We start from the raw sequence: 10202 nt of genomic DNA on the forward strand, positions 1-10202 counted from the left end.
ATTATCTCGGATACCGGACTCAGGATGGATCCTGAGAAAGTCTCTTCCATCCTTAAATGGCCGCTGTCCATGGGATTCAAAGCAATTCAGTGATTCCTTGGCTTTGCTAATTATTATCGACAATTCATTCCTCATGTCTCCACGCTGACCACTCCCATCTCTGCTATGAGCCGAATGGGAGCCGAACCGAAGAACTGGTCCTCCGAGGCTGAAGAGGCCTTCCACTCTCTTAAATGGTCCTTCTCCACCGCTCCCATTTTGCATCGCCTGAATTTGAACAAACAGTTCTTCCAAAGGTGGACGCATCCTCGTTAGGATCTGGAGCTGTGCTCACCGAGATGTCATCCTCGGGTCGCCGCGTGTCCTGCGCTTACTTCTTTAAGGCCTTCTCCGCTCCTGAGCATAACTACTCTATCGGGGACCAAGAGTTACTCACCATTAAGATGGCTCTGGAGGAGTGGCGATACCTGCTGGAGGGCGCAGTATATCCAGTAGTCATCTACACGGACCATAAGAACTTGGCGTATCTCCAGTTCCCCTAGAGACTTAATCCACGCCAAGCTAGGTAGTCTTTGTTTTTTGCCCGCTTTAACTTTCTTTTACATTTCAGGTCCGGTGACAAGAATGTCAGAGCCGATGCCCTCTCTCGCTCTTTTCTGTCCGAGGATCAAGAGGAGGATCCACAATTTATCATTGGACCGTCCAAGATGATCACTGTCGCTCCAGTTAGTCTGTCATTAATTCCCCCAGGGAAGACTCTTGTGGCTGAATCCAAGAAGGAGCAAGTTTTGTCTTGGGGCCACTCGTCCAAGGTGGCTGGTCACGCGGGACAAAGGAAGACTCTACAGTTGGTCTCTTGCCACTACTGGTGGCCATCCACGAGGCGAGAGATCTATGCTTATGTGGATGCCTGTCCGATTTGTGCCTGCAATAACGTCCCAAGACGACTTCCTGCCGGTTCTCTCCTGCCATTACCCGTACCATCTGGTCCATGGCAGCACATAGCTATGGACTTCATTACTGATTTGCCAGTATCCGAGGGTTGCACCGTCATCTGGGTAGTCATGGATCGATTCTCCAAAATGGCGCACTTTACCCCGTTGTCTGCTCTTCCGTCTGCTCCTGAACTGGCTTACAACTTCATCAAACACATTTTCCACCTGCACAGATTTCCTCATCACATTGTGTCCGATCAAGGTTTGTAGTTCATTTCCAGGTACTGGTGAGCACTCTGCAAAAATCTGGATATCACCTTGGATTTCTCATTGGCCTATCACCCTCAGTCCAATGGACAAGTGGAGCGTGTCAACCAGGTCCTGGGCAATTACCTGCGACACGTTGTCAATGCCAAAATATGATTGGGTGAAATTGCTTCCCAGGGCTATGTTCTCGCACAACAATCATGTTGGTGAAGCCACGGGAGAATCTCCATTCTAAATTGTGTTCGGTTGGCAACCTGAGGGTCCTCTCCTGGTGACGGTTCCTCCTGATGTCCCTACGGCAGATGTCCTCTCCAAGAATTTTGTGAAGTTGTGGGAGGACACCAAAGCCACTTTAAAAGCATACTCCACCCGTATGAAGAGACATGCAGACAAAAGGCATCTGGATCCTCCATGCTTCTGTTCTGGTGACAGGTATGGCTCTCGTCCAGGTACATCTGGCCGAAGGTTCCTTCTTACAAGTTGGGTCCTCATTTTATTGGGCCTTTCGAGGTGTTGAAGCGGATCAACGAGGTCTCCTATAAATTGAAGCTGCCTCCTTCTTTACGGATTGCAAATTCCTTCCACATATCTCTACTAAAGCCAGTCTTCCTGAGTCCTTTCTTCAAGGATCCCAGTACCACGCCCATGCCAACAGCCTCTGATGATGTTTTTGAGGTGAAGAACATCTTGGCCATGAAGAAGGTGAGAGGTAAGACCTTCTTCCTCGTTGACTGGAAGGGATTTAGTCTCGAAGAGAGATCCTGGGAGCCTAAAGAGAACATTCATGCTCCGATTCTCATCCAGAAATTCCTCGATGGCCTGAAGAGGAGGGGGCGTGAAGGGGGGTACTGTTAGCACCACGCTGGAGTCCTGCTCTGACAGGCAGGGTCTCCGGTGTGTCATTTCACTCACCAGTGCTGTGGTCAGTTCTTCCCTTCCCCATGCTCTGCATGCTTCCAGCCGGTCCTCTAGCCATGTCCTTAGGGCACGTGCATGTGCACTCCCGTCCTCTTAAAGGGTCAGCGCGTGCACTTGCTATTTCCTCCCCAGCCAATAGCTGTGGGACATTATGTATATATTGCTTCCTCCCCACTGGGGAGGTGCCTGAGCAACCTTCCTGTTTTGCAGTCTAAGTTGTGTAAGGATGCAGATCCTGCCTGCTGCACTCTAATACAAACACTGCCTGCTGCACTCTGAGGCAAATCCTGCCTGCTGCATTCTGATGCAGATTCTGCCTGCTGCACTCTGATGCAGATCCTGTCTCCTGCACTCTGATGCGAACTCTGTTTTTTACACTCTGATGTGAACTCTGTCTGCTGCATTCTAAATCAAACTCTGCCAGCTGCTCCCTCCAGTTTGTCCTCTGGGTCCAGCTGCTGCGCATCCATTGGTCTGTCCTGAAGTGGCACCCGGCGTTCATCAGGAGCCAAGTCTAGCCTCACCATCAGAGGCTCTGGTAAAGTCAGTCACGCCCGTCCAGGCTATCCACGGTCCGTGGAACAATGGTTCCACAAACCACATCCATGACAGACACATCCAGCGGTGATGGGGGAGGATAAGGATAGAGCAGTGTAACGCTGAATATCGCGGTATGAGTAGGTGCTGACCCCATACCACAATCTCCGGCGCCATGAGGGCATACCGAGATCTGCAGCGAGGCTAGATGAGGAATGTGGCGTCGGAGTCAGAGCTTGCGCCCTTGCATGACCTCCAGCACCATTTTGCTGAAGACAAATTTGCACACAGTGCCTTCAACAAAATGGCGCTGAATAGCGCAGAATGCGCTATCTGATGCCATTTCAATGAAGACACTGTATATGCAAATTCGCAGACAGTGTCTTAAAACAAATGGCACCGGGAATATACAGTGGGGCAAAAAAGTATTTAGTCAGTCAGCAATAGTGCAAGTTCCACCACTTAAAAAGATGAGAGGCGTCTGTAATTTACATCATAGGTAGACCTCAACTATTGGAGACAAACTGAGAAAAAAAAATCCAGAAAATCACATTGTCTGTTTTTTTAACATTTTATTTGCATATTATGGTGGAAAATAAGTATTTGGTCAGAAACAAACAATCAAGATTTCTGGCTCTCACAGACCTGTAACTTCTTCTTTAAGAGTCTCCTCTTTCCTCCACTCATTACCTGTAGTAATGGCACCTGTTTAAACTTGTTATCAGTATAAAAAGACACCTGTGCACACCCTCAAACAGTCTGACTCCAAACTCCACTATGGTGAAGACCAAAGAGCTGTCAAAGGACACCAGAAACAAAATTGTAGCCCTGCACCAGGCTGGGAAGACTGAATCTGCAATAGCCAACCAGCTTGGAGTGAAGAAATCAACAGTGGGAGCAATAATTAGAAAATGGAAGACATACAAGACCACTGATAATCTCCCTCGATCTGGGGCTCCACGCAAAATCCCACCCCGTGGGGTCAGAATGATCACAAGAACGGTGAGCAAAAATCCCAGAACCACGCGGGGGGACCTAGTGAATGAACTGCAGAGAGCTGGGACCAATGTAACAAGGCCTACCATAAGTAACACACTACGCCACCATGGACTCAGATCCTGCAGTGCCAGACGTGTCCCACTGCTTAAGCCAGTACATGTCCGGGCCCGCCTGAAGTTTGCTAGAGAGCATTTGGATGATCCAGAGGAGTTTTGGGAGAATGTCCTATGGTCTGATGAAACCAAACTGGAACTGTTTGGTAGAAACACAACTTGTCATGTTTGGAGGAAAAATAATACTGAGTTGCATCCATCAAACACCATACCTACTGTAAAGTATGGTGGTGGAAACATCATGCTTTGGGGCTGTTTCTCTGCAAAGGGGCCAGGACGACTGATCCAGGTACATGAAAGAATGAATGGGGCCATGTATCGTGAGATTTTGAGTGCAAACCTCCTTCCATCAGCAAGGGCATTGAAGATGAAATGTGGCTGGGTCTTTCAACATGACAATGATCCAAAGCACACCGCCAGGGCAACGAAGGAGTGGCTTCATAAGAAGCATTTCAAGGTCCTGGAGTGGCCTAGCCAGTCTCCAGATCTCAACCCTATAGAAAACCTTTGGAGGGAGTTGAAAGTCCGTGTTGCCAAGCGAAAAGCCAAAAACATCACTGCTCTAGAGGAGATCTGCATGGAGGAATGGGCCAACATACCAACAACAGTGTGTGGCAACCTTGTGAAGACTTACAGAAAACGTTTGACCTCTGTCATTGCCAACAAAGGATATATTACAAAGTATTGAGATCAAATTTTGTTTCTGACCAAATACTTATTTTCCACCATAATATGCAAATAAAATGTTAAAAAAACAGACAATGTGATTTTCTGGATTTTTTTTCTCAGTTGGTCTCACATAGTTGAGGTCTACCTATGATGTAAATTACAGACGCCTCTCATCTTTTTAAGTGGTGGAACTTGCACTATTGCTGACTGACTAAATACTTTTTTGCCCCACTGTACCAATAAAAATGCTCCCTGCCCAGACATAAAACTGGTTCAATAGCTAGTATGTATATACACACGTGGTCAAAATTGTTGGTACCCCTCATTTAATGACAGAAAAACCCACAATGGTCACAGAAATGACTTGAAGCTGACAAAAGTAATAATAAATAGAAAAAATCTATTGAAATGAACAAATGAAAGTCAGACATTGCTTTTCAACCATGCTTCCACAGAATTAAAAAAAAAATTCATGAAATAGGCCTGGACAGAAATGATGGTACCCTTAACTTAATACTTTGCTGCACAACCTTTTGAGGCAATCACTGCAATCAAACGATTCCTGTAACTGTCAATGAGACTTCTGCACCTCTCGACAGGTATTTTGGCCCACTCCTCAAGAGCAAACTGCTCCCACTGTCTCGTGTTTGAAGGTTTCCTTTTCCAGATGGCATGTTTCAGCCCTTTCCAAAGATGCTCAATAGGATTTAGGTCAGGGCTCATAGAAGACCACTTCAGAATAGCCCAATGTTTTCCTCTTAGCCATTCTTGGGTGTTTTTAGCTGTGTGTTTTGGGTCATTATCCTGTTGCAAGACCCATGACCTGTGACTGAGACCAAGCTTTCTGACACTGGGCAGCACATTTCTCTCCAGAATCCCTTGATAGTCTTGATATTTCATTGTACCTTGCACTATTCTAGACACCCTGTGCCAGATGCAGCAAAGCAGCCCCAGAACATAACAGAGCCTCCTCTATGTTTCACAGTAGGGACACTGTTCTTTTCTTGATATGCTTCATTTTTCTGTCTGTGAACATAGAGCTGATCTGCCTTGCCAAAAAGTTCCATTTCTGTCTCATCTGTCCATAGGACATTCTCCCAGAAGCTTTGTGGCTTGTCAACATGTAGTTTGGCAAATTCCAGTCTGGCTTTTTTATGATTTATTTTCAGCAATGGTGTCCTCCTTGGTTGTCTCCCATGAAGTCCACTTTGGCTCACACAACGACGGATGGTGCGATCTGACACTGATGTACCTTGAGCTTGAAGTTCACCTTTAATCTGTTTAGAAGTTTTTCTGGGCTCTTTTGTTACCATTCGTATTATCAGTCTCTTTGATTTGTCCTCAATTTTTCTGCGGCCACATCCAGGGAGGTTGGCTGCAGTCCCATGAATCTTACATTTCTGAATAATATGTGCAACTGTAGTCACAGGACGGAACAAAAGAAAGGAGCCACTTATATGAATGCACACCACGAACAAATAGAATAATGATACTCAAATATAAAAGCAGGAATTTTTATTGACAAACCACAACTTCAAAAAAAGCACATAAAACATAATTAAAACCAATGATGCATGAAACAATTGATCCGTATGTAAATGTTACAAATGATATACAAATACAGACCTGCACAACCTTATAAATAATGAACAGCCAACCCTCTGACTCATGGGAATAAAGGCACAGAACTAGGTGAGGCCTAAAACCCTATAGCATCTGTATGCACTGAATAGCACACAGACTCGACACTCATGGGTAACAATACCAGCATGATTAGTGATCTAAATAGAGCAAGCGCCCATAATGAGGCGGAGAAAGCATGGAATTACCCACATGAGGAAGAGAGGAGGAAACGCCGTCCCCGTGTGCAGGTGAACCGGACCAAGAGACACAACCCAACGCGTGTCGCTCTATACAAAGAGCTTCATCAGGGGAAGAACATTGGAAACCTGTGTGCTCTGAGCGATCTAGTACAGATCTCTTTGTGTGCACAGTTCACTTTGGTCTGCTTGTGTAAATAGGTATTCAAACAACCGCCAATAAGTAAAAGTCGGTGGTTGTATTGTGCTTTCCGTCTCTCCATGTAAATGAACCCTTTGATCATGAAAACTGTGAGGACTTGATACACGCAGTTTAAATTATTGTGTATTATATAGTGATTAACCCATTCGCTGCCTTAGCAAAGTTCACACTTTTGACATATGCAAAAACAAATTGATATATAAAAAAAATGCATTACAATCTAATGTTTACATTGTTGTCTGAGAGAAGACAGCTGGTAGATTGTGAAACCTAATAGCCTGCATTCATTGTTAAATAAAAGTGAAATATTCCTGCACAGCACTCAGTGACAGTAAGGTTACCGTCACACTAAGCGACGCTGCAGCGATACCGACATTGTTGTCGATTGCTGCAGCGTCGCTGTTTGGTCGCTGGAGAGCTGTCACACAGACAGCTCTCCAGCGACCAACGATCCCGAAGTCCACTGGTAACCAGGGTAAACATCGGGTTACTAAGCGCAGGGCCGCGCTTAGTAACCCGATGTTTACCCTGGTTACCAGCGTAAACGTTAAAAAAACAAACACTACATACTTACCTTCAGCTGTCTGTCCTCCGGCGCTCTGCTTTCCTCTGCACTTTCAGCGCCGGTCAGCCGCTGTGCTTTCCGGCTGGCCGGCGCTGACACAGGATGCAGGAGGAGTGCAGAGAAGCAGAGCGCCGGGGACAGACAGCTGAAGATAAGTATGTAGTGTTTGTTTTTTTAACGTTTACGCTGGTAACCAGGGTAAACATCGGTTTACTAAGCGCGGCCCTGCGCTTAGTAACCCGATGTTTACCCTGGTTACCAGTGAAGACATCGCTGGATCAGCGTCACACACGCCGATCCAGCGATGTCAGCGGGAAGTCCAGCGACGAAATAAAGTTCTGGACTTTCCTTAGCGACCAACGATCTCCCAGCAGGGGCCTGATCGTTGGTCGCTGTCACACAGAACGATTTCCTTAACGATATCATTGCTACGTCACAAAAAGCAACGATATCGTTAACAATATCGTTATGTGTGATGGTACCTTAACACAAATAACACGCAAGGATTAACCCATCAATAACCAGTCTACATAAAGTCTTAATGATTACGCAACTCATTCACTGTTGCATTTCAAGAGCTGACCATTTTTTTTTATCTATTTGATGACAAAGATGTGGGATATGTTGTCTTTTAATGCCCCCTTCCCCCCCCATTTGGGGTACAGATAAAAATGTTGCATAATTTTTGTTCATTTATTTTGGAAAAAAAGGTAAAGAAAGCTAGGAAATCCAGTTTTGTGTGTGTGTGTGTGTGTGTGTGGGGGGAGGGTGGGGGCATAGTGGTGGAGGAGGAAGAAATAAAGGTGATATCAAATTTTTTTAGAATATTCAGGTTTTTTTTCCTGACACCAGTGCTGCATGAGGGCTTGTTTTATGGAGCAACAACTCTAGAAAAAAGACATGAAAAGTACATCTAAAACTCATATATTACTGCAGCTAAGCAAATATTAGCGCCAATCCACGTCACAGTCATACAAGTCTATTCACCAACCACAGATACCGAGGAGGAGGATGTTTAGTTATTTCAAGATCAGGTTCAAGAGGAAATCAACATGATGCCCAAAACAAGACTTACTTATGATGGAAGACTTGAATGCCAGAGTGGGCCACGGGAAACATGGAAATCATTGTTGAAAACTTTGGATTTGGTAAACAAAACGAAGCTGGAAGAAGATTCATTGACATTTGAATGAAAAATCATATACAGTTAGGTCCATATATATTTGGACAGAGACAACATTTTTCTAATTTTGGTTATAGACATTACCACAATGAATTTTAAACAAAACAATTCAGATGCAGTTGAAGTTCAGACTTTCAGCTTTCATTTGAGGGTATCTACATTAAAATTGGATGAAGGGTTTAGGAGTTTCAGCTCCTTAACATCGGCCAGCCTGTTTTTAAAGGGACCAAAAGTAATTGGACAATTGATCCCAAGGCTATTTCATAGACTGGTGTGGGCAATCACTTCGTTATGTCATTCTCAATTAAGCAGATAAAGGGCCTGGACTTGATTTGAGGTGTGGTGCTTGCATTTGGAAGGTTTTGCTGTGAAGTAAATATGCGGTCAAAGGAGCTCTCCAAGCAGGTGAAACAAGCCATCCTTAAGCTGCGAAAACAGAAAAAACCCATCCGAGAAATTGCTACAATATTAGGAGTGGCAAAATCTACAGTTTGGTACATCCTGAGAAAGAAAGAAAGCACTGGTGAACTCATCAATGCAAAAAGACCTGGGCGCCCACGGAAGACAACAGTGGTGGATAATCGCAGAATAATCTCCATGGTGAAGAGAAACCCCTTCACAACAGCCAACCAAGTGAACAACACTCTCCAGGAGGTCGGCGTATCAATATCCAAACCTACCATAAAGAGAAGACTGCATGAAAGTAAATACAGAGGGTTCACTGCACGGTGCAAGCCACTCATAAGCATCAAGAATAAAAAGGCTAGACTGGACTTTGCTTAAAAAAATCTAACAAAGCCAGCACAGTTCTGGAAGAACATTCTTTGGACGGATGAAACCAAGATCAACCTCTACCAGAATGATGGAAAGAGAAAAGTATGGCGAAGGCGTGGTACAGCTCATGATCCAAAGCATACCACATCATCTGTAAAACACAGCGTTGGCAGTGTGATGGCTTGGGCATGCATGGCTGCCAGTGGCACTGGGTCACTAGTGTTTATTGATGATGTGACACAGGACAGAAGGAGCCAAATGAATTCTGAGGTATTCAGAGCCATACTGTGTGCTCAGATCCAGCCAAATGCAGCCAAACTGATTGGTCGTCGTTTCATACTACAGATGGACAGTGACCTAAAACATAAAGCCAAAGCAACCCAGGAGTTTATTAAAGCAAAGAAGTGGAATATTCTTGAATGGCCAAGTCAGTCACCTGATCTTAACCCAATTGAGCATGCATTTCACTTGCTAAAGACTAAACTTCAGACAGAAAGGCCCACAAACAAACAGCAACTGAAAACCACCGCAGTGAAGGCCTGGCAGAGCATCAAAAAGGAGGAAACACAGCGTCTGGTGATGTCCATGAGTTCAAGACTTCAGGCAGTCATTGCCAACAAGGGGTTTTCAACCAAGTACTAAAAATGAACATTTTAATTAAAATTATTGAATCTGTCCAATTACTTTTGGTCCCTTTAAAAACAGGGTGGCCCATGTTAAGGAGCTGAAACTCCTAAACCCTTCATCCAATTTTAATGTAGATACCCTCAAATGAAAGCTGAAAGTCTGAACTTCAACTGCTTCTGAATTGTTTTGTTTAAAATTCATTGTGGTAATGTCTATAACCAAAAGTAGAAAAATGTTGTCTCTGTCCAAATATATATGGACCTAACTGTATATTACTGGATGCAGCCTGAGAAGGGATATTAAGAAAATAACAAAATTATGTCTATATAATAGTGAGCTCTAACTCTCTCTAGAAATTGAGTCTTCCTGCAAATGGCACATTTAGCTATACATGAGCCATGAGGAGTATAATAATGCAAAATGCAATGACCACATGGTCAGAGTAACCTATGGTTATATTAAAATAAGACCCCCACCAGGATGAAGCGATTGCGAAACGCGCGTCAGGGCTTTTTTGCGTACCCCAGCAGACACACCAATCTACAGGTATATCCACACGACTATACCACCCATTTATATATACGCACTACATA

The sequence above is a fragment of the Ranitomeya imitator genome, chromosome 3, assembly GCF_032444005.1.
Source record: "Ranitomeya imitator isolate aRanImi1 chromosome 3, aRanImi1.pri, whole genome shotgun sequence".
In the NCBI taxonomy this organism is placed as follows: Eukaryota; Metazoa; Chordata; class Amphibia; order Anura; family Dendrobatidae; genus Ranitomeya; species Ranitomeya imitator.